Here is a 7,124-nt window from a genome sequence, read left to right as displayed (position 1 = left end):
CACGCAAGCATTTCATTTTAACACACAATACACTGTTCTGATTTGTATAAAAAAATATTCAACAAATACATGTAATATATCACACTAGATATATCACAGTTAAGATCAAACCAAGGTCTAAGATTATTGATAAATGTAGAGAATCAAGATAACGAAATAAGTGTCAAAATCCCTAAGGTATATGTATTAAAGAACCTAGATTAGCGCCAATGCTATTCACTTTTCTTTCGAATTTTTTTAATTACTTTATTATTTGCAAAACAGTTACAAACACGTGACCATGAGGAAGCTTATCTTGATTGCTTTTCTTTTCAATTATTTGCAAGCCCTTTTTTTTGTTATATAATTCTCTTTCAATTTTATAAGATTACTTTTTTTAACAGTTTTTATTTAGTTTTTATATTTTATTAAAACCGATTTTTAAATTGATTTAGTTTTTACTTTTAAACTAAACCGTAATAAAAAGATTAATCATTGTTTTTAATATGAACTACGATGGAAATAAGTGCATGTAATGCAATAGAGCTTAGAGTGACACTTTGTGATATAATAAAGTGTGCAACAAAAATCTAAAAATCTAACCCAAAGGCTTTGCTTCCAATCTTCAATTTGAGATCTTCAATAAGTCTTGAGACCTTCAAAACCCTTTAGCATGCAGGAGGTTCTTCAATCTCACCCTTTTTTATTATGGCAATATACGCTCAAATTGAAACCAATAAACTATTAGTAGCAAAGGTTTGATAACATGTAATATCAAAACTCTTAAAATTCAAAAACCATCAAACCTAAAATTCAACTTAACTCAACTCCCCTAACAATATGCATTAGCTCAATTTGGTATCCATATTTCTCTTATTTTCTCCCCCTTTGACATTATCAAAAACATTAGTAGTATGAGATATCATAAAGCATATAGAATGTGACATAATGAATAAAAGACATTTTATAGAGTATTGATGTGCATGTATCATGATGAAGGATCATAAAGTCTTAATTCCATACATAATCTTTCATAGATATCTCTAGGCAAAGGCTTTGTAAAAATATTCGCTAGTTGTTTAGTTGTATCAATAAAATTTATTTCAACATCTTTCTTACCAACATAATCATGAATGAAATGATGACGAATATCAATGTGTTTAGTGCATGACTGTTGAATAGGATTCTTAGTTAGGTTAAGAGCACTTGTGTTATCACACAAGATGGGAACGATATCAAGTTTCAAACCATAGTCTAGAAGTTGTTCCTTCATCCAAAGGACTTGTGCAGCACAACTACTTGCAGCTATATATTCTATTTCCGTAGTGGATAGCCACACTAGCTTGCTTCTTATTACGCCAAGAAACTAAAGTGTTACCAAACAAGTGGCAGGTGCCACTCTTGCTTTCCTATCCAACTTGCATCCGGAAGTTGGCATCAGAATACCTAGCTAGGCTTGGTGGAAATCCCTTAGGATACCACAATCCCATTTGATTATAACCCACTAAATAACGAAAAATTCTTTTAACTACAGCTAAGTGGGATTCTTTAGGATTAGATTGATATCATACATACATGCATACACTAAACATTATGTCAGGACTAGAGGCAATCAAGTATAAAAGTGATCTGATAATACATCTGTACCTTGTAGAATCTACAGATTTTCCTTATTCATCTTTGTAAAATGTACATGAAGAGCTCATGGGTGTGTAGATATGTTTTGCAGTATCCATCCCAAATATCTTTAGGAGGTCCTTGCAATACTTTGTTTGATGATGAATATATGTGCCATCCCTTTCTTGCTTGATTTGGAGGCCAAGGAAGAATGTAAATCTCCTATCATACTCATCTCAAACTCACCCTTCTTAATCTTAGAAAACTCTTCACATAGAGACGCATTACTAGAACAAAAAATAATGTCATCCACATAAATCTGTACTAATAATGTGTGGTCATATTTTTGCTTAATAAAGAGTGTTGTGTAAGCTTTACCACAGATAAATGCATGCTCAAGTAAAAACTTACTTAGCCTATCATACTATGCCTTAGGTGCTTGTTTTAAAATCGTATAATGCTTTCTTTAACCTATAAACATGATCAGACTTTTCATAATTTTTAAAACCAAGAGTTTGCTTAACATACACTTCTTCATTAATATAGCCATTGAGAAATGCACTTTTAACATCCATTCGATGCAACACAAAGTCATACAGACATGCATATGCAAGCAATAGCCTAATAGCTTCTAGCCTAGCTACTGGTGCATATGTTTCATCATAATCTATTCCTTCTTCCTGACTATAACATCGAGCCGCTAATCTAGCTTTATTTCTCATAATAATTCCATTTTCATCCAACTTATTTCTAAACACCTATTTTGTTCCAATTACTTGTTGGTGCTTAGGTTTAGGAGCTAATTCTCACACATAATTTCTTTCAAGTTGATTCAATCATCATACATAGCATTAATCCAACATTCATCATTCAATGCATCATGAATGTTACTAGGTTCAACTTGAGACACATATGAACAATTATTACATAAATTTCTCAAAGAACATCTAGTAGTTATCATCACCTAATACGTGATCAAAAGGATGATTTGATGCTACTCTTATACTCGGTCGAAGGGTTTCTTCTTCAATTTGAGGAGCTACATATTTTTCATTTTTTATGTGCTTGTAACTCCTCTTTCTTATTCATTGTAATTTTTTCAAATTCACGAACAATATCATCTTCAACACTTGCTGTTGTCGGCATGTTAACGAGATCATAATATTCATCGAATATAACATGTCTTGATTCTTCCACAATCATAAAGGACTAGCAAAATCGAAATAGCGAAATTCTTGGGTCATCTCAATGGGTTCAGAAACCACACGTTTCTCTGGATCATCATAGCGTACTTCTACATATCCACTCAGAGGAAGGTCTTTTCGTAATGGATGACCCTCGAAACCATAATCTGTTGATATACGGCGTAGATCCGGATGATTGATGGAAGAAACACCAAACATATCCCAAACTTCAACCAAGGGAAAAATTGTAACAGCCCGTTACGTACCGGTATTGTTAACATTGATTATGATATTAAGCGCAGTTACAATCACAACAGTTCATTTATAAAAATGCGAGTAAACTTTTTCTTTTTCATTACGCGAGCATTTAAAACAATAATAAAGCGTAATGAATAAAAGCTGTGACCATAACTGTAAACTAAATGCGGAATAATAATATTAATTTCCTAATTATCATATAATACTTGTAACACCCTCCCTTGTATGCATCCAAGAGAGTTGTTTGCTAAGCGGATTAGAGTTCTTTAATCATATTTTAGAGACTGAAAATCACTTTTACAATGCCAATTAAAAACTTATAATTGAAATCGGATTCGTCACAAAAATCAGAGTATACTTTCAAAATTTCTCAACTACTGAAAATATAACTTTCCTGGCAGACCTTTCTGTCTTTAAAAATTCGTATAAAATTCACTTCAACGATTAAAAAAAATATTCTTTGTAATCTAGAAACTAGACATTCGGGGCTTCACGTTCATATAAAATAATAGTAATTTGAAGGTCGTTTGCCTCTCGAAACATAACTCGTAAGGCGAGAGTTAAAATCAGTGAATTTATATCAAACGACCTGACTTGCAAAAATCATAATAAATCGATCTTTCAGAATTTCGTTGAAAGGTTTATATATAATGAAACTAGACACCTGGGGCTACGCGTGCATATAAATTATAAGAAAATCAGAGGTCCGTAGCCCCGGGACGCCAACCTACAAAATGCTCGCACAAACAGTTTTAACTTAGCTCTCAAAACGTCATGAATCAGTTTTCGTAAAAACTGTTCTGAAATTCGTTTCAAAACACTTGTTGTTCTTAAAAGTCTTAAAAAAGAATGCAAACATAGTTCACTAATAATTTAAACATCCACAATTAGTACAGTCATCCATGAAAATAATACAATCACAGCAGCATGCCCAATAGTAGAAACCAACAGCAAATATCCAAGTCCTCAAAAGCTTTTACGTTCTCCTGCCATTTTATAAAAATAGCAGCCCCAAAGGGGTGAGAAAAATCCTAGTGGTGTGACAACAAAACCAATAATGCAACAGTATCAAACTAGGCACAAAATTATAAACAGTCGCTTCAAACATGAAATCTTTTTCATCATATATCATATTGCGTATATAACGCCTTCATCACGCTCTTAGCACCGTCGTGCGCGTGCCATCACAGTGGAAATTCCATGCACGGCACCATCATTTGGGGAATTCCACTGTGGCCTATGCAAACTGACGCCAACTGTCCCAGTACCCTGATATCAAGGGATGCCTATATGATGCGTGCTCAATCACATGGTCCTATATATATAACTATTCTAAGACTGAAGACTAACATGAATTTGGTACATGCATGCCATGCTACGCTGTCACACACAAACAAAAAGGCAAGTGCGGTATGATGTACGGTGCATGCATATATCATCATTTCATAACATATACTTTATGTACATTGGATGCCATACTGCCAAGCCATTCTTTCTTTTCATAACATAATTTCCATAATCATAACATTTCCATAGGCAGAAAAATTTCATCATTTATGGCAGAATAATCATAAGGCACATGTGAGCAACAATTCACAATTCATACACTAGTCAATAGTCACATCAGGTAATATCGCTTAACACATACCTCGAGTCTTTAACATTTTTAATCAAAACAGCCCCCAAGTCCATCCGGCATCCTTAAGGTTTATAAACCTAATCTAAATACCAAACAGATTTTCTTTACTTCCATTCATTTACAAAACACAAGGTTCCATTCAGAATTTATACTTCCCGTACCAAGTTCATTTTCTGATTTTAAGCTACATTTTCCATGCTTCCAAGTACCGATTTACTTTCTAACTTCATTGTTCAAATCTTTTTCTGATTTCACTTTAATTTCTTATAGGTTTAGTCATGGACAAACCAAAGGTTTCTATACATAACATGCACGGTTTTTAGGCCTTTCTTTAGTACATTTATTCGCGGTCAACAAAATACTACTAGCTTGACCTAGGCATAAGCTAATAGACCATTTACATATGATCCATATGATTTTCAGCATTCTGTTTACATACAATAAAACATGCTAGGCTGTTCATTTATTTTTCTAGTTACAAGGGCAGTCCAATAATCTAGATATTTATGTCCATGTTCACAAAATTCAGCTTTGAATTAATATGCTTCAAGTCCTATGGCTGTACCAAAATGACAGAATTAAAAGGGGGAAAAGGCCAACATAAATTATCCTACTAATTGCTATCAAGTAATAAAAGGGTTCCAAAGGCCTACACATGAAATTTCGGTTTGGCCAACAACAAGGTGCTTCACTGCCTACATAAATTTTTTTTCTGATTTGTTATTAGTTTACCACACATTGACAATGATAAAAATCAAGTTTTCTAAGACCTGCAAATACGGTTTTGTGCTCTCAACCAGGCGCTACTAGCTTATCCTTTACTAAGTATTATCTACAAGGCTTAGTGTATTATAGTGACACTTAAAACATGCAGCCTCTGCCAGTTATAATTACGTACAAGGCTCCTCAATTTTCTTAATCCAAGAAGTAGTTCCTAATTAAATTGGTGTGGGGCCATCTACGAAACTCCAATTTCATTTTCTTGCTTACACACAAAAGAAGATCACGTTGATACTAAACAAGGCAGAATGACAGAGATGAACTGTGACAGAATATTTCCTCCTAAGCTTACCTTCACAGTCGCACATTGAATGGGGGTTGGAGGAGCAATTCACGATTTGTGCCCACTTCAAGTGCCCAATTGTTTCACCAACGTTGAATGGGACAGCCACCAAAGGTTCTGCTCTCACTCTCACACTCCTACCACTCAGAAATCGTAACAGAGAACAAAAATAAGAAGACAGACCACACATAACTCATGCGCGGAAGTCAAGGGTGAACAGGATGGATGATACTCACTTGTCTTTGCATGCAAGGAGAAAGAATGGCTCAATCATGGCTGAGTCTTGAGCATGCAGTGGAAAAAACAACAAAACTGGATTAGGACCGATCTAGTAGGAAACAGCCACAAAGAGACAAACGCCTACCTCCTTGCTTGGGAGTTTTCAGCCGAAAGGAGAGGGAGAGAAGTGTGTGAGATTATGTTCCAAATCTCCTTGTTGATTGCTCCACTCAGCCGAAACATGCAGTGGAAAAAGAATAGAAATTTGCATGATCATTTGCCTTCAAGGTAGTTCACGGTTTGTGTACGTGAGAAAAGGGAATGCAATGAAATTCTTTCTTTGAGCTATATTTCTTGTGGCTTGCGGCAGTGAGGAAAAACATGAGAGGCTAATCTGATTCTAAACTAAAGTGGGCAATCTTTTTGCTTGGGAGATCTTCAGCCGTGCATAGAGGAACAAGAGGACAATGTGTGGCTTAATTGAATTCAGGAAAAATTAGATAGAGGCTAACTTGTTGCCTTCAAATTAACGCATAGAGAAGGAAAAGGGGTTGGTCTTAATTCTGATCCAAACAACACAAATAAAACAAATAATAGAATTTCCTTTACCCTCATTGGACGCTAGGTGATGAGGTTGTCATCAACCAATCGGATTGCATGCAAAACAACTTTCTCTCTTCTCATTGGGTGAAATGGACGGCAGGGCAGATTTCCTAGGGTACTTACACCAGTAATTAGAATTTTCTTTAAGATAGTTTAAAGGTTAACAAAGGGTCCAACTAACGTGTCTTAAAGAAAATTGCTTACTATAATTTAGAAATTATCATTTTATATGTCTTCTAGGTATTTTATAAAATTTCGTAGGTTATATTAGTTTAATCCTATTTTTTTAACTAGAGTTTTGAATCCTCCAAATATCTGTATATATATATAACCACTTATTTACAATTACAATTCGAATAATTTTCCTAACTTACATAAATCCCACTCTAACATAAGTTTAATTCGACTTTCAAGTATGATACCCACTCTTAATTATAATTTATAGAAGTTCCTAATTATGCGGGATGTCACAATACTTCTCTCAAGTCACTAAGGGGTTCCCATAAACCCATTTAGCATAAATCTCACTTTTACGGTTTTTACCTATCCAAATATGGTTCAG

At 34.4% G+C, this 7,124-nt stretch overlaps 1 long non-coding RNA gene across 1 annotated transcript; it reads right to left on the bottom strand.

Moving 5' to 3' along the window:
• Positions 1 to 3,652: 3,652 nt before the first annotated feature.
• LOC133297020 (uncharacterized) lies at positions 3,653 to 6,501 on the bottom strand. The gene is made up of 3 exons (XR_009749590.1): positions 5,977 to 6,501; positions 5,750 to 5,877; positions 3,653 to 4,024 (listed from the first exon to the last, which is right to left on the bottom strand). It is a non-coding gene; the product is annotated as an uncharacterized LOC133297020 (long non-coding RNA).
• Positions 6,502 to 7,124: the final 623 nt, after the last annotated feature.

The sequence above is a fragment of the Gastrolobium bilobum genome, unplaced genomic scaffold (assembly GCF_033153095.1).
Source record: "Gastrolobium bilobum isolate Gb01-03AN ecotype WA unplaced genomic scaffold, APGP_CSIRO_Gbil_v1 utg7324, whole genome shotgun sequence".
Taxonomy (NCBI): domain Eukaryota; kingdom Viridiplantae; phylum Streptophyta; class Magnoliopsida; order Fabales; family Fabaceae; genus Gastrolobium; species Gastrolobium bilobum.
This window is presented reverse-complemented; position numbering and strand designations above follow the sequence as displayed.